Source organism: Molossus molossus, unplaced genomic scaffold (assembly GCF_014108415.1).
Source record: "Molossus molossus isolate mMolMol1 unplaced genomic scaffold, mMolMol1.p scaffold_m16_p_6, whole genome shotgun sequence".
Lineage (NCBI taxonomy): Eukaryota > Metazoa > Chordata > Mammalia > Chiroptera > Molossidae > Molossus > Molossus molossus.
In genome coordinates, this window is record NW_023425399.1 from 71,373,613 (window position 1) to 71,399,145 (window position 25,533).

Here is a 25,533-nt window from a genome sequence, read left to right on the forward strand (position 1 = left end):
AAAGAGTAGCTCTCTATACAACATTGTCTTCTAGATATTTTCGTCAGTTGCTAAATTCAGCTAAAAGCACAAGAAAAATTATCTTTATGTATTTATTTAGCTACTATACTATGGATATTTTTACTTTATGAGTGAACATAATTTTGAGTTATGACTTCTAGTGAATCAAATGAGAGAATAAACTGAACCAAATTAATGGATTTTTTTCTGTGTTCAATTCTGGACTGATCTGAGTATATAAAGATTTATATAAAAATTAATTTAACAATAGAACAATTCTTCACCTTTTAAATTTCTATCTCATTTTACTATCATTTAAACTAATCTTATCTATATATATTTTATGTATATACTGTCTCATTAATTTAAGTTTTTAAATTTGGTAGAGCATAAACAATCAAAATTATAGATATTTTCTTGACCTTATTGTACATTAATTGAAATATATTAGTGCCTTATATTTTTACAGTGGATCTCTCTCATTTTTTATTTTAGCCAAAAATCACTGCTTCCATTAATTGGTTACTTAAAATATTATAGTACCAACCGAGAACTGTTGTTTCTCCTCTATTCTCTAGTTTTTGATAATTCCTTCAATTACTTGCTTTAGAAACTTTCTGGAAACTGCCATGCAGCTTGATGTCATACAAATATAAAGGTTAATTTGATCAATGTCTGAGACTTTAATTACAACATATCAGTTATTTAGACTGTTTGACATTTCCTGTAAATTCTCCTAATTAGTAAACCCTTAGAGATTTCTATGAGAGGAGATGAAATAACCAAAATGTGTTGGCACAGACAGATATTTTTCCTCTTACTGAATGAGCTCAAAACATCATAAACATTTGGGAAAACTTAAGAATTATAATGTTACAGTTAATGTCGAGTGGTGTGACTTCAAATGCTTTCTGGGTTGTGATTGCTTTATAGCCCATATTTTGTGCTTGAATTTATATACAAAAACAAATTGTAATTAAAGAGGGAATTCATTAAACAGTGTCTTATAAGAGAGGATCCATAAATTGTTAGTCTAAAAATTCAGAAATTAAGATTCTATATTTAGGAAGGAAAATATTGCCTTAGATTTCAAAATTAAGCAAGTAATCACATATTATTTGTTTAATTTTCTTTTTACTAATAGTGGATAGTTTGCTTCAGCATGTAACATAACTATGTCATGTCAAGAACAAAATCAAAGATTCAGATTCACAATCAGCCCACCTTGTAGTCTATTCAATAAGAAACAAATTTAGACTTCTTCAGGGACAACAACCAGGCTATTACAGGAACTGCCAAATCCCTAACTATTCATATGAGCTATGCCATGTTTTCATCTCAATGCACTCTAGCATCATTAAAAAAAGTGCACATTTAATCATGGATGAGACACAAATATTAGAATGCTAAGCTCAAAGAGATTCTTAACTCAAATTTCAACCTTATTCCTGAATCATTTTTATATAAACAAGAGTTTAAATATGAAGACCTGATTTATCATGAAAACACACTTTTCTAACAAATAACTGTTTTAACTACAAATCCAGTATCTACTGCAAAGTAGAAAGAGAGAAATGGGCTTGTGGTGTGGTGGGGTCTCAGGGAATTATCAGGCTCAAACAGATCAAGATTTGGCCATGTGAAGGGAGGTCTCTACACCAGTTTGGCGTGCAAGGGAAAAATGTTCCCCAACCTAGAGTTACACAAATCAGTATGTTTCAAATTCTCCCAGGAGTTCAATCACAGCAGAATGGGGTCACCAAATAACAGAAGGATGGGGCTAGTGGTTCTCCCATGATGGAGAGATCCCAGTCAGGCTTGGGAGAAGATGGGTGGAGTGGTGCCCGCCCCAGACCCATATAACTCAGTCTTTCCTACATTCTGCCCAGACCTTGGTAGAATGAAGGCAGCACAAGGAGGTGATGGGTAGGGCCTCCAGGAGCTGGGAGAGTGGGGCTAGAGGATCTCCCTGAGGGGGAGTCACAAGTCTATTTCAAGGGAGAGACATAGGTACCCTCTTAAAGGGCCAATGCACACAATCTCAAAAATTATACAACTCAGTTACTGACACACCCTGAGTCTGTTCAGAGCTCTGCACCCCAGCCCAGGTAGTTGACTTTTCAGCAGAGTATAAGCTCTGCAGTGTGGAGCAAGAGGGAGTCTATCATGTAAAGCTATTGCATTCCTACATGCTAATAACTTATGGAGAGGAATGCTCCAAATAAGAAAGTTGGTGTCTGTGGTATGGGTAAGGGACTCAGCATAGGGATCCTGGTGGCTGTCCCTTTAGCTGTCACCCTAAAGCCACAAACTTCAGTCTCTCCTTATGCTACTTTAGTCTGATCCTCCCTCTCTCTGTCAGAGCCCAGGGTGAGAGGCTGAGAATAAGATTGTATGCATTGGCCCTTTAAGAGGGTACCTATGTCTCTAGCAGATGCCTGTCTCTCCCTGGGGGACAGAATTCCCATTAATTTTTATAGCCAGATGTTAGGTGGGCACTTCTTTCCAGCTCTGGTGCTCTGGGCTGGGGATCCCAGCTGAGATATCCCTCTAGAAACTCAGCCACTGCCCATGGGAGTGAGGCCAGCCCTTTTCACATCTCAACCCTTCCTACCAGTCTCAATATGGCTGCTTCTGTAAATACTTGGTTGTAAGACCTCTTCAGCTAGTGTTCAGTTGATTATTTAGGTTTATTACTCTTATTTTGGTTGTGATTTAGTTGTGATTCTAGTTTTGTCTTGGGAGGAGGTGAGTGTAATTCAGCTGCCATTTTGGATATTTTTATTGATATTTCATATGTTAAACCAGCCTTGCATTCTTAGAATATATCACACTTTGTTGTGGTGTATAATTCTTTTTATATTGTTAAATTCCACTTACTACCATTTTATTGCTAATTTTTAAATCCATGTTTATGAAAAATATTAGTCTGCAGTTTTTTTCTTATACTATCTTATCTGCTTTGGATATTAGAGTAATGTTGAACTTTTAGACTGAGTTCTAGTTTCTGTAAAGGACTGTAGACAATTGGGATCATTTCTTCTTTAATGTTTAGTACAATTTACCAGAGAAACCATTATTTATGCCATTTCTTTAATAGGTACAGTGTTATTTAGTTTTGGTAGTTTGTGTATTTCATGTAATTAGTCCATTTCAAATACACTACAGGCTCATAAATACTGCCTGGAGCATATTAAATTGACAATAAATTATATTTATCATTATTAATAATATTGTTACTTTTGTCCACATAACTCAGAAACCTAACTTGGTCTTCTTTACTGATTTGCTAGAAAGCACTGGCTCCTGACACCAGCTCCAGGCATGAAGACCTGAGTCCGAGAGCAGCTGGTGTTTCCCCAGCTTCATTTGCCTATTCAGCCTCAGTTCTGACCACAAGTACCGCACATTTTCTACCAAATAACTGAGTTTTAACTACAAACCCAGTACCTATTGCAAAGTAGAAAGGGTGAAATGGGCTGGTGTGATACTCATGGGATTTTTGGTACTGAAAAGAGTAGACAGGTAGTCTGAAAGTATTCTTTTCTTTTTTTATGAATTTTTATTTATTTTTTTGTTACAGATATTTTACCTTTTTACCCCATTGGCACCCCCCGCCCCACCCCCTCCACCCTGTCCCCGGCTTAGTTGTCTATGTCCATTGGTCATGCATACATGCATATAAGTTCTGTGGTTTATCTCTTCCCACCCCTCCCCACCCCCCATCCCCTCTTCTGAGGGATGTCAGTCTGTGCCCTACTTCCATGTGTCTGGGTCTACTGTATTCCTCAGACTGTTATGTTCATTATATTCCGTATGTAAATGAGATCATGTGGTATTTGACTTTTTCTGCTTGGCTTCTTTCACTTAGGATAATACTTTCCAGGTCCCTCCATGTCGTCTCAAAGGATAAGAGATCTTTCTTTCTTACCGCTGCATAGTACTCCATTGTGTATATGTACCACGGCTTTTTTATCCATTCGTCTACTGGTGGACACTTGGGCTGTTTCCAGATCTTAGCTATTGTAAATAGTGCTGCTATGAACATGGGGGTACATATATTCTTCCTGATTGGTGTTTCAGGCTTCTTAGGGTATATTCCCAGCAGTGGGATCACTGGGTCAAATGGAAGTTCAATTTTTAATTTTTTGAGGTAGCACCATATTGTTTTCCATAGCGGCTGCACCAGTCTGCATTCCCACCAGCAGTGTATTAGAGTCCCCTTTTCTCCACACCCTCGCCAACACTTGTTGTTTGATGATTTGTTGATGGCGGCCATTCTGACAGGTGTGAGGTGATACCTCATTGTTGTTTTAATTTGCATCTCTCTGATGATTAGTGATGTGGAGCATTTCTTCATATGTCTCTTGGCCATTTGTATGTCCTGTTTGGAGAGGTGTCTATTCAGCTCCTCTGCCCATTTTTTAATTGGGTTCTTTGTCTTCCTTTTGTGGAGTTGTATGAGCACTCTGTATATATTGGAAATTAACCCCTTATCTGATACATCATTGGCAATGATGTTCTCCCATACAGTGGGTTGCCTTTCCATTTTGATGATTGTTTCTTTTGCTGTGCAGAAGCTTTTTAGTTTGATGTAGTCCCATGTGTTCATTTTCTCCTTTATTTCTGTTGCCTTAGGTGATGTATCAGTGAAAATTCTGCTCCGTATGATGTCCGAAATTTTGTTGCCTACATTTTCTTCTAGAATTTTTATGGATTCATGGGTCACATTTAAGTCTTTTATCCATTTTGAGTTTATTTTTGTGTATGGTGTAAGTTGATGGTCTAGTTTCATTTTTTTGCATGTAGCTGTCCAATTTTCCCAACACCATTTATTAAAGAGGCTGTCTTTACTCCACTGTATGCTCTTGCCACCTTTGTCAAATATTAATTGAGCGTATTGCCTTGGGTCCATTTCTGGGTTTTCAGTTCTGTTCCACTGGTCTATATGCCTGTTCTTGTGCCAGTACCAGGCTGTTTTGGTTACAGTCGCTTTGTAGTATAACCTGATATCTGGTATTGTGATCCCTCCAACTTTGTTCTTCTTTTTCAAGATTGCTGTGGCTATTTGGGGTCTTTTTTGGTTCCATATGAACTTTTGAAGTATTTGTTCTAGTTCTATGAAATATGTCGTTGGTATTTTGATGGGGATTGCATTGAATCTATAGATTGCTTTGGGTAGTATGGACATTTTAATTATGTTAATTCTTCCAATTCATGAACAGGGTATGTACTTCCACTTCTTTATATCTTCCTCTATTTCTTTTTTCAATGACCTGTAGTTTTCTGCAAATAGGTCCTTTACTTCTTTGGTTAAGTTTATTCCTAGGTATCGTAATTTTTTTGGAGCGATGGTAAATGGGATTGTTTTTTCAGTTTCTTTTTCTGTGAGTTCATCATTGATGTACAAGAATGCCGTCGATTTCTTGACGTTAATTTTGTATCCTGCTACTTTGCCAAATTCATTTATTAAGTCTAATAGATTTTTGATGGAGTCTTTAGGGTTTTCTATGTACAATATCATGTCATCTGCAAATAATGACAGTTTCACTTCCTCCTTTCCAATTTGGATCCCTTTTATTTTTTCTTCATGTCTGATTGCTGTGGCTAAGACTTCCAGTACAATGTTAAATAAGAGTGGTGAAAGTGGACATCCCTGTCTTGTTCCTGTTCTTAATGGAAATGTTTTTAGTTTCTGTCCATTGAGTATGATGTTGGCTGTAGGTCTTTCATATATGGCCTTTATTATGTTGAGATATGATCCCTCTATTCCTACATTGCTGAGCGTTTTTATCAGAAATGGATGCTGGATTTTGTCGAATGCTTTTTCAGCATCTATTGATATGATCATGTGGTTTTTATTCTTCATTTTGTTTATGTGGTGTATCACGTTTATTGATTTGCGAATATTGTACCAGCCTTGCATCCCTGGAATGAATCCCACTTGGTCGTGGTGAATAATTTTTTTGATGTATTTCTGGATCCGATTTGCTAGTATTTTGTTCAGGATTTTGGCGTCTATGTTCATCAGGGATATTGGCCTGTAGTTTTCTTTCTTCGTAGTGTCTTTTTCTGGTTTTGGAATTAGAATTATGCTGGCCTCATAGAATGTGGTTGGAAGTCTTCCTTCTTCTTGAATTTTTTGAAATAGTTTGAGGAGAATGGGTGTTAGTTCTTTTTTGAATGTTCGGTAAAACTCCCCTGTGAAACCATCAGGGCCTGGGCTTTTGTTTGCTGGGAGAGTCTTGATTACCTCTTCAATTTTCTTAGTTGTTATTGGTCTGTTCAAGTTTTCTATCTCTTCCGGGAATAGTTTTGGGAGACTGTGTGTTTCTAGAAATTTGTGCATTTTGCTGAGATTGTCGAATTTGTTGCCATATAGTTGTTCATAGTAGTTGTTAACAATCTTTTGTATTTCCGTGGTGTTGGTTGTTACTTCTCCTCTTTCATTTCTGATTTTGTGTATTTGGGTTCTCTCTCTTTGTTTCTTGGTGAGTCTAGCTAAGGGTCCATCTATCTTGTTTATCTTTTCGAAAAACCAGCTCTTTGTTTCATTGATCCTTTGAATTGTTTTTTTGGTCTCTATGTCATTTATTTCTGCTCTGATCTTTACTATTTCCTTCCTTCTACTTGCTCTGGGGTTTTCTTTTTGTTTGCTCTCTAATTCTTTAAGCTGTGAGGTTAGACAGTCAATTAGAAATTTTTCTTGTTTTATGAGGTAGGCCTGTAGTGCTATGAACTTCCCTCTCAGAACCGCTTTCGCTGCATCCCATAGATTTTGTGTTGTTGTGTGTTTATTTTCATTGGTTTCCAGGAAGTTTTTAATTTCTTCCTTGATCTCCTCAGTGACCCATTCATTGTTTAATAACATGCTATTTAGCCTCCATGTGTTGAAAAATCTTTGCATGTTCTTGTTGCAATTGATTTCTAGTTTCATGCCATTGTGATCTGAGAAGATGCTTGATATGATTTCAATCTTCTTGAACTTGTAGAGATTTAGTTTGTGTCCTACCATGTGGTCTATCTTTGAGAATGTTCCATGTGCACTTGAGAAGAATGTGTATTCTGTAGTTTTGGGGTGTAATTCTCTGTAGATATCTATTAAATCCATTTGGTCTAGTGCTTCATTTAGAGTCTCTGTTTCCTTGCTAATTTTTTGCCTAGAGGATCTATCCAGTGCTGTCAACGGGGTGTTGAAGTCCCCTGCTATTATTGTATTGTTGTCGATTTCTCCTTGGAAGTCCTCCAGAAGATTTTTAATATATTTTGGTGCTCCTATATTGGGTGCATATATGTTTATCAAGGTTATATCTTCCTGTTGGATAGATCCTTTCAATATTATGTAGTGGCCGTCTTTGTCTCTAGTTATGGTCTTCATTTTGAAATCTATTTTATCAGATATGAGAATTGCTACCCCAGCTTTTTTTTGCTTTCTATTTGCTTGGAAAATTTTTTTCCATCCCTTCACTTTCAACCTATGTGAGTCTTTTGTTGAGAGGTGGGTCTCTTGTAAACAACATATAGATGAGTCATGCTTTCTTATCCAATCAGCTACTCTGTGTCTCTTTATGGGAGCATTCAATCCATTTACGTTTAAGGTGATTATTGATATGTACTTATTTATTGCCATTTTTGTTTAGTGTGGTTCTATTTTTCTTCCCATTTCTACTGCTCATTATAGCAGTCCTTTTAACATTTTTTGCATTGCTGGTTTGGTGCTAATGTATTCCCTTAGACTTTTTTTTTGTCTGGGAAGCTCTTTATTTGACCTTCTATTTTGAATGATAGCCTTGCTGGGTAGAGTAGTCTTGGATTCAGATTCTTGTTTTTCATGACTTTGATTACTTCATGCCATTCTCTTCTGGCCTGTAGTGTTTCTTGGGAGAAGTCAGCTGAGAGCCTTATGGGGTTCCCTTTGTAGGTAACCTGTTGCTTATCTCTTGCTGCTTTTAGGATTCTCTCTTTGTCTTTCATTTGTGGCATTTTAATTACTATGTGTCTTGGTGTGGGCCTGTTTGGGTTCTTCTTACTTGGGACTCTCTGTGCTTCTTGAACTTGAATGCCTTCTTTCTTCACCAAATTAGGGAAGTTTTCTCTCACTATTTTTTTGAATATATTCTCTATCCCTTGCTCATTTTCTTCTTCTTCGGGGACTCCTATGATGCGAATATTATTACGTTTCCAGTTGTCCCATAGTTCTCTTAAGCTGTCTTCCTGTTTTTTAATAGTTTTTTCCTTTTGTTTTTCTGATTGGTTGATTTTTTCTACCCTGTCTTCTAATTCACTGATCCGGTCCTCAGCTTCCCCTACTCTGCTTTTTAAACCTTCCAATGTGTTTTTCATTTCTGATATGTCATTTTTTATCTCTTCTTGTTGGTTTTTAATTTCCAATTGGCTTATTTTCAGTGTCTCTATGTCCTTACTCATGCTGTTCAGCTTCCTCAAGATCATGGCTCTGAATTCTAGCTCTGTTAACATGCCTAATTGCTCAACATTGATCTCATCTTCTGTGGAGGTCTCTTGCTCTTTCATTTGGCTTCTGTTTCTGTGTTTCACCATTTTGGCTATCACTGTGGGTTTTGGAGCCTGTCAAGTTCTCCCTGTGGGTGTTGGTGTTCTGCTGTTTGTGGCTCCCTCTCCTGTGTTTAGATGAGCGAGGGAGGACCCACGTTGAACACCACTGTCAAGTCTTACTTTCCTGGTTAAAGTTGCCAGCCCAGGAAAGGTACTGTTATCCTCTAGCTTTTTGCCTGGAGCCTAGCAGTCTAGGTTAATTGATGAGTTTTGGGTTGTCAGTTGATTGACAAACTCCCTCTGGTGCTCAGCCAAGGGGCTTTCACGAGGGTGGGGCAGATGCTGGTTGTTAGTGAGCCTCAATTAGCACTTCAATGGCCCACAGGGTGGGGTTGGATCTCCAAGGGAGGGGCTGCTGCCTCTCTCAGAGCCCTGGGAAGGAGCAATGTGGCCCCTGTCATGAGTGGCTGAACTCAGCCAAAGCTCTGAGCGCCCTCCAAACCCCGAGTGTCCCGACACAGTTCCAGTTCAGTCTGCCCTCCCTCTGCTGGAGCCCAAGGTGGGTGGCTGTGGCTGTTTCAGCCTCCTGGCTGCGCTGTGGAGCTGCCTGGGAGTGTAACCGGAGGGCGCAGCTTACAGCTAAGGCAGCTGCTGAGCTGCCGACAGACCGTGGGCTTCCAGCCCCGTCTCGCGCCTTCGCAAGCCTACCGGGATGAGTCAGTGTCCCTCGTTGTATGGTCCTCGCAAGCTGCTTTTCTGTTGGTTTTTCCCGTCGATATGTCTGTGTTATAGTTGTAATTCCAGTTTGGTTCTGGGAGACGGTCTGTGTAGCTCTGCTGCCATTTTTCGGTCTCTCCTGAAAGTATTCTTTAATCTCATTATCATCAACATAAATGCTATTTGAATGGAGTGTGTGTGTGCGTACATATACTCAAGAACAAAGTGTTGGAACTTGCAGACAAGACAATATTAGCCCTTATCTTTAAAATAATTACTGATGATACCTAAGCTGTCTTATTTAATAAGAACAAAAAGGTCAGATATCAGTGAATGAATAAATAAATATTTAACACTGAAAAATATGAAAAATACTGTTTTCATTCTGTAATAAGAAATATTTATAAATAGTAAGTTGTTCTCCTTCCTTTCTATGGGGATATGCATTCACTTCATCCGGCATCCAGTGCAGCGCACATAGGTCTACACTCAGTTAAAAAAGTGATGAGGCATCTAAATTAAGAATTGAGCAGTTGGAGAAGAATAGCCTCATTCAGTAAGCCTTTTACAGTTTGTCATGTAAACATGGTCACATATATATGTTTAACCCCTCAAGAGAAGCCACTTTGATTATAAACTATTAAGCAAAATAAACTTTACATTTTCAGTTCTGTTAATATTCCTGCACTTAAGCTACCAATTATTTAAGTAAGGTTTGTCAAAACTTTGTTGAGGACTTTGTAAGTTTCTTCATAATAAATCACAGATTGACTAGTGGTTTGGACATAGCAATCCTTTAAATTTAACAGGAATATCATTGATTAAGGCCTAGAATTGTATCACCAACCACTGTTGTGTAGGGGAAAGGAAAAGAAGACAAGCCTCATACTCAACTACCTCAGTTGAACTAGTTGGAGTTGCATGTTCCTTCCTTCTCTGATTTTCCACGACTTTAACACAGACTGTAGTCACATATCTGGGAATGAACCGAAAATGGGCATGAATGAAACCCTGTGATTCTGTATGTATCAGCAGACTCTCAACTGAACCCAAGAGAACTGATGCTAATAATCTATTAGAGTTTAAAGGATAATACTGAATGTTTTCCAATTAAAAATATTATAGAAATTGTTTTAAATATGGTAAGAAAAAATGCAAAAACCATGGTAACACTCTTAACTATGTGTGTTTTTACTCCTAGTAAATAAGACCATAATTCTAAGTAACGTGTTTTATTTTTAAATGTTCAACCACTTTAACCTCTAGCTGTTCACTTACTGATATGAAAGAAGAATTTGTTCCATTTGTCATACGACGAACTTCTACTCTTCTCCTAAGTTTAGATAGTTGTCTCACAATTTTTAATTCTCCTACTAATTGCTTTAATAATTTTAATTATTATGATTACTATTTCTTATTCCATTAACTTTAGAAGTTATTATATCCCTAATAAAAAAAATCATATATCTACATTGACCTGCAGTGCCCCATCCCTCTTTTATTAGCAAATTTGTTGTTTATATGTTATAAAATTTTATAATTATTTGTATTCTTTGCATAATAATAATGCAATGTTTAGTATTTGAATATAGGGTGATTTAATCCATTCAGGCTACTGTAACAAAATATTACAGACTTGGTGGCTTATAAACAACAGATATCCTTTCTCACAGTTCTGGAGGCCTGAGGCCCAAGAGCAGACCCCAGCAGAGGCGGGCTCTGGAGAAGGCCCTCTGGGAGTGCAGACTGCTGCTTCTCTTGATGGCACCACATGGTGGAAAACTCAAGGGAACTCTCTGGGCTTCTTTTTAAAATCGATTAACCTCTCTTTCTAGTATAATTTGAAGTTAGGAGGTGTGATACTTCTGGTTTCATTGTTTTCCTCAAGATTGTTTTCACTATTTGGGGTCTTGTGTGGTTCCATATAAATCTGATGATTTTTTGTTCTATAAACTCTTCAAAAAATTAAGAATAGAGTTACTTATGACCAAGCAATCCCTCTTCTGGGTATGTCCCTGAAAAGTTAGAAAACATTTATTTTCAAAGATGTATGCATTCTTATCTTCATTGCATTATTCACAGTGGCTAAGACATGGAAACAACGGAAGTGTCCTTTGCTAGATGATTGGATAAAGAAGATGTGGTGCACATATACGATGGATTAGCACTCAGCCAAAATAAAAGATGAAATACTGCCATTTGCGACAGTAAGGATGGATCTTGAGAAAGCATGGTAAGCGAAATGTCAGACAGAAAGAGTTAAGACCCCTATTATTTCACTCATATGTGGGATATAAAACAAAAAGCAACAAATGAACAAACAAAAACTCATAGACACAGAAAACAGGTGATTACCAGAGGGGAAGTGGAGGTGGGTAGCAAAGGGGAATGGAGTTCAAATATGTGGTGATGGAAGATGATTTGACTTTGGGTGGCGGGCATACAATGCAATATACAGATAATGTATCATAGAATTGTACATTTGAAGCCTTTATAATCTTATTAACTCCTGTCAATCCAATAAATTAAATTAAAAAATAAAGAAAATTTAAAATCTAGGAAATAAATAAAAAATAAAAGGCAGTAATCTCATTCATGAGAACTTTTTTTCTTCTTATTCTGAATCATTTTTATTTTTTTCTAGAATGTATCTTCATTTTTTTAAAAGAAAGGTGTACGGTATTAAAATTTCCTAGTTTTTGCATATTGTAAAAATATTTCTACTTTGCCTTTATAATTGATTGTAATTGATTGTATAGCCAGATATACATTTTAGATTCAAAGTTATTTTCCTTCAAAACACTGAGTCCTGTTTCATTTTCTCGCAGTCATTAGGATTACTAACAAGAGGTCTGATACCCATCTGTTCTTCATCCTTTATAGGAAACCTGTTGTGTTTTATATTTCTGCTCAGGAAGCTTTTTGCATAATCTAGAGATCTTCTAGGTCCTGCTGTTTTACCAGGAGATATTTAGCTGCGTATACTTTGTAATTCTTTTAGATAATAAGTTGTTTTATCTTTTTCATCATTGTGAAGTGTAAACTGCTTCTCCACTTTCTCAGGATGCTTTGTACAGTGGTCCTATTAGATGAAAACTGAATTTTCTGAATTGATCTTCCATCTCTTTACTTGTCTCTAATATTCTCTTTGTTGTTTAATTCTACATCCTAAAGTCCTTTCCTCTGTTCTGTGTATAATCTCTTTCATTCCAGGTTCAGTACTTTAGTTTATTTAATATGGTCCTTCTCTTTGTGCTACTGTCCTCAGCTGTGTGGTAATTCTGCTATTTGACCATATTTATGAAGCACAGTACTAGCAATCTCGATAGCTGTTTTGGATTTTCTCAGGAGACTCGAAGGTGTGTTTCTGCCTGGCTTTGTGTACATGGGGAGCACGACTCTTATCTTTGAGGAGAGCAGTCTTGGATCTTAGACAGAATGCACTCTACTTTCAGTGCCAGAATAAAGATGTCTTTAACCTAGAACACTGGTTCCCAACCCAGGAGCCTAGGCTTTCCCAGGCAAATGACCCCACGTCATTTAATCAATGTCAGCCCAGATTTATCTGGAACCATTGACCCTGCAGTCACTGTGTGTGTGGAGGCTAGGTGCTGTTTGGGTGCTCATCCGGCAGACTGCCTTTCTTTACCTGCTGACTGAATGTATTCTCCTCCCTGTTCTCCAAATCTCCAAACTGAGCTTGGTGCCTGAGAAACACAGCTTCCATTCTCACTTTGGATTTCTCCTTGGTATTTTCTGGACTGTGTTCTCTCTTTAACAGACTGTCAATGTACTTCCACATGTTGTGTTTTCCAGAAATTCATCTTTATTATTCTAGACCTTTTTCCCAGTATTGTTAGACTTCTTTTACTTCCTTTTCTTTGTCTTCATTGTATTTTTTGTTAACTTATCTTTATTGTTGAATATATTACAGATGTCCTCCCATTTTTTTCCCCATTGAGCCGCTCCTTCCCAATCCCACCTCCTCCTGCCTTCCTCACACTATTGTCTGTTTCCATTGGTTATGCATATATGCATAGAAGTTCTTTGGCTTATCTCATCCCACCCTCCCTCCCCACTTCCCTTTGAGTTTCATAAGTCTAACAACCAATTTGTACTTCTCAACCTCTTCACCTTTTTCACCCATCCCCCCCATTTCCTCCCACTTGGCAAGCAACAACAATTTCTCTGTATCTATGAGTCTGTTTCAGTTCTGGTTGCTCATTTTATTTGTAGATTTAATTGTTGATAGATATGTATTATTTGCCATTTTATTATTCATATTTTTGTTCTTCTTCTCCTTCAAGAAGACCCTTCAACATTTTATATAATGCTGGTTTGGTGGTGATGAAGTCCTTTAGCTTTTTCTTCTCTGGGAAAATCTTGGTATGTCCATCGATTCTAAATGATAGCTTTGCAGGTAGAGTAATTTTAGTTACAGGCTGTTGCTTTTCATCACCTTGAATATCTCTTGCCACTCCTTTCTGGCCTGAAAAGTTTCTTTGGAGAAATCAGCTGATAGTCTTATGGGAGCTCCTTTGTAGGTAATGAACTGGGTTTTTGTAAGGAAGAGGAAGTAAATATTTATATTTAATTGCTCCCTTTGAATAGAAAATGTGGAATCAATATTTTGGCATTATTATCTGGTATTTAAGAGAATGGGTTCTAGAACCTGATTGCCTAGGCTTCTATTCTGACTCTGCCTTTTCCAAGTTTAACATTGTGCACATTACTTAACTCTTTAATTGGATTTCTTTGTCTATAAAACACAAAGGTCCAAATAGTACTCAATAAAACTTACCTCAGAGAGTTATTTAAATATCTATACATATATACCATATTTACAAAATGCTTATTGTATAAAAATGATCAATAAATGTTACTTATTATGGTAATGACAATCATGTAGCATGGGCTTACATAAATGAATTTTATACCTTTTTGGAAGTGTCAAATTTGATGCTGAAATAATATACTATAGTATGTAATAAATTTTTTAGTGTTTTTTTGTATTTGTTTTTTTCTTTAGTACTTAAGAGGATACCAAATATATCACCTATAGAAACCTCTTTGACCCACTGTTCCAGTATTCAAAGGTTACAATTTATGAAGTGAGTACTTTGCATCTTCTCATGAGTAAATTTTTATGAGCTTTAGTTATTTAAAGAGAAAGAGAAATTGATTGATATAAATACATATACAGCAAGATATCTGTTATGGTAGGTGTAGTTCATCTTTAAGGAATGGGGCATGCTAGTAAAGATTTTGAAAATTAAAGAAACAAATTTAACTATGATTCTGGAAATACAGTTTATGTCTCCTGTGTTACTAACTAACCCAGTTTGTAAGTTTGTTTTATTCCATTACTCACAACTGAACACCTGCTCCCTACACTCTGTATTTTAAAAATGACTCAGTAGGCTGTGCCTTGCACAGCAGCTTCTTTCAAGATGCAGGTGTTTAGGATATAGGGCAGTAAACGCTTTCAGCAGACTCCAAAGTTAAGCTGAAGTGGAACCTCTATGATTTTTGAAATTTATAAAGCCACCTGAAACAATGCCCTGATGAAAGTGCTATAAAGAAGTTATTTCTTCTAAAGAAAGCAACACAAGGTCATCCAGTAAATAACGTGAAGCTACAATTTTGTAAATAACATTAATATTACTGTGTAATAAAATATTTTGAAGTTTGCAAAAAAAAAAAAAAAAAAAAAAAGAAGAGAATGGCCAAAGGAAAGAACTACTGTTATCTTCTAGGTATGGTCTATTGTTAAAATCAAGCAAGTTGTTGTAAGGAAGACTTTTTAGTATCATATTTAAAATAGTTGTATTTTTAGCAAGCAAAACAAAAACTGTAAATCTCTAAGTTTTCAGGATATTTATTTACTTTAAATTTCAGTACTGAGTTCACTGAGTTGGAAGCTGGGATTTAATGTATTCATATAACTGTGTTTAGGCAGAGTCTTATTCAGGAAATTTGAAATAAAAAAAAGAATCAAACTTATACAAATTAAAACCACAGTGCGATACCACTTTACACCATTAGGAAGGCTATAATAATAATAAAAATAATAATAGACGATGGCCACTGTTGAGTAATTAGTGAGGATATGGAGCACTTGGAACCTTCATACTTTCCTGGTAAGAATGTAAACTCCTGCAGCCACTTTGAAAAACAGTTGGTAGTACTTCAAAATGTTATGCCTAGAGTTTCCATATGATCCAGAAATTACAATCCTATTTTCCCATTCCCAAGAGAAATGAAAACATGTTTACACAAAACTTGTACATTACTGTTCATAACACCACTGTAATTCATAATATCCAAAAAGTGGAAAGAATCCAAATGTCCATCAACAGATGAATGGATAAGCAAAACTGGTATATTCTTGCAATGAAATACTACTCAACAATAATAAAGGAATGAATTACAGATGCTTGATATAACATGAATAGATCTTGAAAAGACTATGCTCAGTGAAACAAGTTAGCCACAAGAGACCATATATTATACAAATCCATTTATATGAAATATCCAGAATAGGCACTAAAGAAAGTAGATTAATGGTTGCCAAGGGCTGGGAAGAGGGAGAATGGAAAGGGCTGCTAATTAGACTGTGGTAATGGTTACACAATTCTCTGCATAGACTAAAAGCATTTGAATGCACATTTTCATTCAGTAAATTTTATGGTATGTGAATTATATCTCATTAGACATATTAAAAATAACATTATACTTTAAAAAGACAAATAAGTTCATTTTTCTTTTTACACTTCAGGCGCAATTTTCAACACTAAGAATTGTACTCTCAGAAGAGAAACTTAAGTCAGAATCTTTATTTCTGTCTTCCATAAAATGAGTTAATCTCGAATGGTGATTATCTTTTTATTTTTTATTTATTTATTTATTTATTTATTTTTCTTTGGTACATGCCTCTAGTGGGAACCAAACCCAGAACTCTCTGGTCCACAGGCCGACACTCCAACCGCTGAGCCAAACAAGCCAGGGCAAATGGTAATTATCTTTAAAAGAAAATATAACTCTTACCTTATGGCCTAGTTCACTGTCCTTAGAGTCACTCAACATATTGCTTTTAGCTGACCTGAGACATCACATTAAAGTGCTTATATATTTACAGCAGGGATGTTCATTGTTTGGAGGATTAAGTTTCTTTCTCCAGAACAAATGCATATGGATATAAATCACAAAACCTTGTATGCAGTTTTAGGGTCTTCACATTAACTCTGGTATTTGTTTTGTGTGGACTGATTCATGGTAATCATTAGTAATGTCAAATCTAGAAAACACAGTGGGGAGGTGAGAGAAACATACAGATGAGCTCAGAATCTGGTTTCTTTTTAAATCGGCATTGGGTAAATTAAAGTGTTTGGTCTTCACAATAAAAATGAATAAAGAAATTGAGAAGAAAAGAAAAACAAAGGAATAAACAAATGAGCTCAAGTATAAACTGAACATGGATAGACAGCTTAAATTTCATTGTGAAGCTTACAGTTCCTGACACAGTGTTGCAAGATTCAAAAATTTCATAACTGTTTGTATAATGAATGAATTATTTTTCTGTATAACTGTATATAATGAATATCTCTTGCTACTATTAATGAGCCTAGGACTGAACATTTCTAACTCTGTTTCAAGGAGTCATAGAGTTCTTTAGAATTTCCACACAGGCCAGATAGCTACCCTGTGTCATTCTGTATCTGCCTTTCTAATTAGTATTTTATTTTATTTATTTAAAAATATTTTTTTCTGTATTGATATTAGAGAGAGAGAGGAAGGGAGAGGGAGAGAGAGATAGAAACATTGATGAGAGAGAACATTGACTGACCACCTCCTGCACGCCCCTTACCAGGAATCAGGACCACAACCTGAGCATGTGCCCTGACCAGGAATCGAACCAGCAGCCTCTTGATGCATGGGTCAATGCTCAACCACTGAATCACACTGGCGAGGATAATTAGTAGTTTATTTTAAAATTGAAAATGAAACTCTTTAAAATAATAAGTCTAGTTCTGAATCGAGAGCAGAAACTTCCTCCAGCTTCAGTACCTCCATTTAGGAAATCCAAATATTCTCTGTTATCTAAACCAACACCCCGCAGCACATTTCCTCTTGTTACCAGTTGTATATTTGGGACACAAACCATTGCTGGTTGCTAAAACAGCCAGTGGGGTAATTGTATCACATATTCAGTATTATTTTACATCCTGGGTTGTGTTGTAAGTAAATAATGTTATGAGAATTTACTATTGTTAGAATGGAGACCATATTTAAACACATTTGAGAGTTGGTGGTCATCAGAGTGCCCTAAATTTACAGAGAGGTTGGAAGAAAATTATCGTGGGCCTCAAGGATATGTTTACAAAAAGATGATCACATTAATTCTGACTAAATACAAGCTTGATCCTCCGTCAATGAATTTAGCATCATGGAAATTTACCATGTGATAAACAAACACTTATAATTAATGTTCTTGCACATGCAAAATTTCTGAGTGCTTCAATTTTCTGTCTGGTACAATAAGGTATCTTAGATTAGATGATCTCTAGCTCTGAGGTTTTTATAATATAAAAATAGTGCCCTGCTTGTTGAACGTCACACATATCTTTCCAATTACATGACATTCAGATTAATTAAAAATCTCAACACTATGGGATACATGTATTACCAGTACTAGATTATGTTCTGACAATATTAAGGTTTGTTGAACTTCATTAAATGCATGTCCATCATAATTGCTCATTTCTAGTCCAACCAGCAATAAAATAAAATATGCAGTGTGCTGTCAGACTAAGTTGGTTCTACTCCCAAGCTTTTTCAATCAATTAAGGTATGACAGTTATTATGTTATTTCATTGATTAATTAATTGATAGATTCAATAAATATTCAATAAGCACCTACTATGTATTAAGCACATGTCTTGTGCAAGGAATACAATAGTAAACAAGACAGACTTGGTCTCTCTCCTCATAAATAATGGGTTTAACAGGTTGATGTTTATTTAGTTTATGATTTGTGTGGTGTATAGTGAGACATAGCCTCAGAAGTTTATATTTAAAAGAAACCTTAGAGATTATAGAGTTCTGCCACTTTACTTAGCAAATGTGGATGTTGAGACTTACAGAAGTAAACAGGTTTGTCCAAGGCAAGTGATCTAAGATTTAGGAAAAGTAGATAAAAATTCTGACTAGCAAATTCTCACTGTTAATTTATTGTAGTTGTATATAAAATATGATGCTCAAAAAAAAAAGCACCTCATGTGACTAAATTAGTCTCTGACACTTAAGATAATCTTAATTTACTTGCCGGGTGTCATCTTTGGGAAATGTGAACAAGATAAAATATCGAAGGTCTAACAGCAATATCTAATTCACTTTCCATGAACATGTTACTCAAGACTATTTATCTTCTAAAGATGTTATTTTAAAAGGTTTTTCTCTCAGGAATAGTTCCCCTCATATTTCATGTCAGTTATTTATATTTTACTTCCTCTTATATAGATTTATCATAAATAAATTACTTTCTTAAATTGAAGATTAGAATTTTAAAGCAAATTTCTTGAAAAGGACCTTTCTATTTATTACCAGCTACACAGATCTGAAAACATATATCTGAAATATAAAGGATTCTCAGACAATCTTCACAACTCTACAGATATACTACATGGTATAGTATACTAGTCTGAGTGTCAGATCTGAGTTAGTCCCAAACCTTGTCCATATAATCTGGGGCAAGTCACAAAATGACTCTATACACTAGTTTACTAATCTCTAAAATGAGGAAATTTTTTAGTAATCTTCAGATTCCCTTCAACTCTGAATATTGTGCCATTAGAGCTTAAAAAATTAGGATAAATGCTTATTAATTGAACCTTAAACCATAGTGCCTATTCTGGTAGTCACTGATATGTTTCTCTCTTCCTTCTGAGCACATGATCTGTTTATTCTTCCTCATCCCCTTGAAGTTATACATTGCTCAGAGGCTTGTTTGTAAAATGTAAGTGAATGTTTAGTAGTACACAAGACCCATTACCACCAGACACAAGTTTCAAGGCACTAAATAAACTCAGGAGAAAATGCTCCAGGGGTGAAGTTTTGCATATATTTTATGCTGAATTGCATGTGTGCATGGATTACTATTTATAAATTTGCTTGTTTTGCCTCAAAGCTGGTTATGCTCTAGCATCTGGAAGGCAGATGTTTGGGACCCACAATTAGGTTAAGTGTAGAGATCAAGTACATACTGCTTCCATTGAAGAGGACTCTGCTTCACAAAAGAGAATTTGTAAACAAATAAGAAAAAAATCTTTGCTTTGGGAAATCAAGGATTAGATTTAGTGAGGAAGGAGTTCCAATTTGAAAGTAATTTGCTAAATAATTGGTTTCTAAGGAAAGTAGAAGAGCAAATGGTCAACTGGAATGGAAGAAAGAACATGGAATTTATTATTGGGCCAATAAAATAGAGAAAGCAGACTGAAAATTATGGGAAAATTTTCAGGAAGCAAGACAGACAATGTAGCACAGGTGAAGTGAGATGTTCTGAGAAGCTGATGGTCACAGCAATAGCTGGAGTTAAAGCACAGGTGAGAGGACGCAGACAAGAAGTATATTCAATAAAATTTTCCTAATTGTTATTGGTCAAATTCTCTGTCTTCTTTCTTAGTGCCTTCTCTAAATACCTTTTGTTCCCCTCAATACAATGATTTTCTTTTTGTATGTTAACAAGGGCCTCTATGTAAGAAAACCAAATAAGCCTTTTATTTGTCTTATTTACATCTTAAAAGCCCTCAACAGAGTTAACCAAATTATCATACTTCCCTTCAAAATATATCCTTTGGTGGCTTTTTTGACAGTTCTTATTCTTTCTTTAGTCTCCATTTCTGGTCTTTTCTTCCAGATTCCTTTTCTAGCACATTTGCCTGTCACAGGGTAGACCTCAGATCCTCAAGCTTTGGTCTTGTACATAGTGATCAACTTCCTTTCTGCCTCACATGTATTTTATCCCTACTTTTCTCTTTAACTAAAAAATCTTTTTCACCTAGCTAATGATAATCTGGCTGATATGACTAGTTTGGGCTCACCAATTTGATTTTAGCTGTGATGACACTATAAGAGGGACATATTCCCTGCTTCTCCCCATAAGAGTCTATGTGTTTTTTTGGTAATTAACATATCTGTCTTAATGAATGTATTAATTGTATAATCTTTCTGTATTATCTCCTTTCTACTAGACCCTCAGTTCTTTAAAGATAGAAGTGGTGTCTCCTTTATTTCTGTCTCTTGGTTTCACAATAATATGGCCTATAAAATGTTAAATAAGCCAAATAAATGAATTCAACGAGTCATAGTAGATATTTGATATCCTCTTTTTAAAGATAGTGACTTATTTCCCTAATAATTTAATTTTCCAAATGTTCTCCTTCTGCCAAGAACTGACACTTATATTTAATTATTAGTTACCTTCTCTTCTTTAATAAATCTATTAGCCTTCTATGTTATTATCTAATTCCTCTAAAATGGCCAATAAAAATATTTTCTTGGCCTAGGTACTTGCTCAAAAATCATGATATTGTTCTATTTTGCATTTCAATGTCCTCAACACCCTGAGAAATATTTATTTCTAGATATTCAGAAATAAATCTTTTTTTTTTTTTTTTTTGCCACTTCTTTTCTAATTATGAGATATGAAAATGCTTGGGGCACTATTGATTGACTCAGCGATATGAAAAACTGAGACTATAATTTTGGTCATATTTCTTTCTTGCTTCCATTTTTATTGTTAGTTTTATTATTATTTTGTATTATCAAAGTTTATGACAGTTACCTTCTCTATTGTGGTCATAATTCCCATTGTGCTTAGTCTTAATTTGATATTTCAATGATTCCTTTGCTCAACACCAAGCAATTCACTATGGTTCTTACATTCGTAATTCTTTATTTTAACTCATCTTGTTACCAGCCAGAGATCATCATCAAACATATTTCTTAAATGGCTTTGTACATGGATATTTTAATCTCTAAATTTTCCCATTCCTAAGAATTTCTGACCATATGTTTCAATGACAATTTGACTGAACATAGTAATCTTAGATTACATGTTATCTCACAAATGTGTAGACATGGTTCCCTTGTGTTATATCTGAACATGGTTGTATACAAATTGGAGGCTTGCCTACACTTTTGCCCTTTGGTCATGCAATTGATTTTCTGCATGAAGGTAAAAATTATTTCTCCATCTCTCCATCTTTCAGGTTTAATAACAACCAAGATGTGACTCATAATCTATTGTTATATAACAATTTTTTCTTTTTCTTTTAGAAGATGGAATGATCTTAAAAGCATCAGGATCTTTTTTCAAACTTTAAAAAAGTCATGAAATATAACAGATAAAAGAGTATAGATTAACTTGCACAGGGGTAATCTGTTCCAACATAAAATATTTTTAGAATTTTTTACTCTCATTTTCACAACAAGAAAAATCTGAACAAGATGAAAATAAACAAATCTTCTTAGATCCATTAGAGAACTGACATCATAGGGCAAACTGCTGCCCCATCAAACTGGAGAGGCAGGGGAATATGGAGAGCCATGCCTTACTAGGAGGAGAAACTTCTTGAGCCAGTAACTTACAGTAGTTGATGAATATCTAGGGGTTGGGTGTAAACCACATCAAGCTGTTATTCTAGGGGACTGCCCAGTGTTAGGGAAACTCTAAGCTTTTGTAACTTTTACCTTCAGGAGCCCCAGCTGTTTCTCATGGTAATGATTAGAGGAAAAAACCTCTCATGCTTCTATCAGATGGGGGAAAAAAAAATCTACTTAGTAAATAATCACTTTAAATGTGAATGGGCTAAATTAAGCAACTATGAAACAGAAATCAAGTGAATAAAAAAAAAAAAAAAAAAAAGATTCCACTTTATTTTGACCACAAGAAACTATGGAAATTCAAAAGCACAAGTAGATTAAAAGATAAGTGTAAGGGCAAGGGACAGACCTTCCTTTTTGTTATAACTTTTCCACAATTTATAAAAAGCACCTGGTAATTAAACCCTGAAATGATTGGCTCCTATGACTCAAACCTTCCTCTGCTCAATCAGAACAACAGGACCAGATCAGGCACCAAGGCTACAACCTTCCACCCTCTACCCCTGCTCTTTTAGCAGCTTCAGGCTGGTTGGCAAGAATTCCTCCTCCTTGCCCCCCACTCCCTTCACACAGGTCTCTCACTTTTGAACTCTTAATAACTTTTAAACTTGTTTTAGAGACATAAAAAATATACTAATAAAGACACCTCTGGGATATCTGCTGGACTGTCTCTTGGAAAACAGGCAAAAAACAACTCCTCAATGCCCCCAACATCTGTTCAACTTCAACACAATCCCCTCTCAGCTCCCAATTGCCCTTTACTCCCTAAAGCCTCCAATAAAAGAGCAACTTACTCTTTCTGCCCTGCCCTTTTATTGACAATCAATGCATCAGTCCTTTCCCTGACAATGGGGAAAGTAATAAATTTCCTCTTTTTTCCTCCCTCTTCTCTCTGTTGTGAATTATTTCACAAGACCACATCACCAGCCAGAACCTAACACTAAGAGATGGAGAAAAATATACTAATCAAAAGGATGCTGAAGTAGCTATATTACTTTTAGAAAAAAAGAGACAGAGAATTACATAATTACATAAAGGAGTCAAGTCTCCAAAAAAATAAGATTCTTAATGTGTATCTTCTTAACAATTGAGCACCAAAATGTGAGGGAAAAAAATAATACAATTGGGATTCCAAAATGGTGGTGGAGTGAATGGAAGCTACACAGACAATTTTCCAGGACCAGACTGGAATTACAACTAAAATAAAGACAAATCATCGGGAAAAAGCAACAGAAAAGAAGCTTGCGAGGACCATAAAACCAGGGATATTGAATTGAGCCTTATAGGTTTGTGGAGGCATAAGAGGGGGGCTGGGAGCAGTGGTCTTACCTATAAGCAGCACCCTCAGGGTAAAAATCCCAAGCTGGCTCCACAGCACAGAGGGCCAGGACAGAGCACTAAATTAGCTATAGCCACTCACCTTGGATTCCAGCAGAGGAAGGGTGGACTGTACTGGAATTGTGTGGAGACACTCAGAATTTGGAGGGTGCTCAGAGTTTTGGCTGAGTTGCAGCCATACAAGACAATGGCCATCTTGTTACTTCCCAGAGCTCTGGGAAGAAGAAGCAGCCCCTCCCTTGGAGATTCAACTCCACTCAACTGGGCCAAAGAAATGCAAATTGAGGCTCAATAACAACAAGCACTTGCCCTACACTCAGGAAATCCTCTTATGTGGAACACCTGAGAAAGTTTTTCATTCAACTGAGAACACAAGGCCCTTCAAGTAACTGAGACTAATACATGCCAGGCAAAAAGCTATAGGATAACTGAACCTTTTCAGGGCTTGCACATTTACCCAGTAAAGAAAGACTTCACAGTGGTATTTAATATGGGTCCTCCCATGCTCACCCAAACCGAGTAGAGGGGGCCACAAACAGCAGAACACCGACACCCAAAGGGAAAATTTGGCAGGCTCCAAAACACTGAGATAGACAAAATGGTGAAAAAAATAAAGAAATCTCAAATGAAAGAACAAGAAACCTCTACCGAAAATGAGATAAATAAAATGCTGTTAAGAAAGTTATCAGAGGTAGAGTATACAACCATGATCTTGAGGAAGCACAAGAGCATGAATAAGGACATCAACACCATGAGTGAAGATATAAAAACATTGAAAATTAACCAATTGTAAATTAAAAACAACCAAGAAGAAATGAAGAATGACATAGCAGAAAAAAATAACACATTGGAAGAACTAAACAGAAAACTAGAGGAAGCTGAAAACCAGATCAGTGAATTAGAAGACAGAGTAGAAAAAATCAATCAATGAGAAAACCAAAAGGGAAAAACAATTGTAAAACAGGAAGACAACTTAAGAGAACTGTGGGACAAATGGAAAAGTAATAACATTTGCATCATAGGAGTCCCCCAAAGAAGAAGAAAATGAACAAGAGATAGAGGAGATATTTGAAAAAATAATGACAGAAAACTTTCTTAACTTGGTGAAGGAAGAAGGCATTCACGTACAAGAAGGACAGAGAGCCTCAAGTAAGAAGAACCCAAACAGGCCCACACCAAGACACATAGTAATCAAACTGCCAAAAATTAAAGACAAAGAGAGAATTCGAAAGGCAGCAAGAGATAAGCAACAGGTTACCTACAAAGAAGCCCCCATTAGGCTCTCAGCTGACTTCTCAACAGAAACACTACAGGCCAGAAGGGAATGGCATGAAGTAATCAAAGTCATGAAAAACAAGAATCTGAATCCAAGACTACTCTACCCAGCAAGGCTATCATTCAAAATAGAAGGTCAAATAAAGAGCTTCCCAGACAAAAGAAGGCTAAGGGAATACATTAGCACCAAACCAGCACTTCAAGAACTGTTAAAAAAAAACGGCTATAATTAGTAGAAGAAATAGGAAGAAATATATAACCATGCTAAACAAAAATGGCAATAAATTGGTATATATCAATAATCTCCTTAAATGTAGACAGATTAAAAATTCCTATAAAAAGACACAGAGCAGGAGATTGGATAAGAAAGCATGACTCACATATGTTGTTTACAAGAGACCCACCTCACAACAAAAGACTCACATAGGTTAAACATGAAGGAACGAAAAAAAACTTCCAAGCAAATGGAAACGAAAATGAAGCTGGGGTAGCAATACTCATATCTGATAAAATAGATTTCAAAATGAAGGCCATAACTGGAGACAAAGAAGGCCACTACATAATATTGAAAGGAACAATCCAACTGTAAGATATAACCTTGGCAAACATATATACACCCAATATAGGAGACCCAAAATATATTAAAAATCTTCTGGAGGACTACAAAAGAGAAATCCACAGCAACACAATCATAACAGAAAACTTCAACAACTCACTGACATCATTGGATAGATCCTCCAGACAAAAAATTAGCAAGGAAACAGAGACTCTAAATGAAGCACTAGACCAAATGGTTTTAATAGATATCTACAGAGAATTACACCCCAAAACTACAGAATACACAGTCTTCTCAAGAGCACATGGGACATTCTCAATAGACCACATGTTAGACCACAGAGTAAATCTCTACAAGTTCAAGAAGATTGAAATCATATCAAGCATCTACTCAGATCACAATGGCATGAAACTAGAAATCAATTGCAACAAGAACATGCAAAGACATTTGAAAACATGGAAGCTAAATAG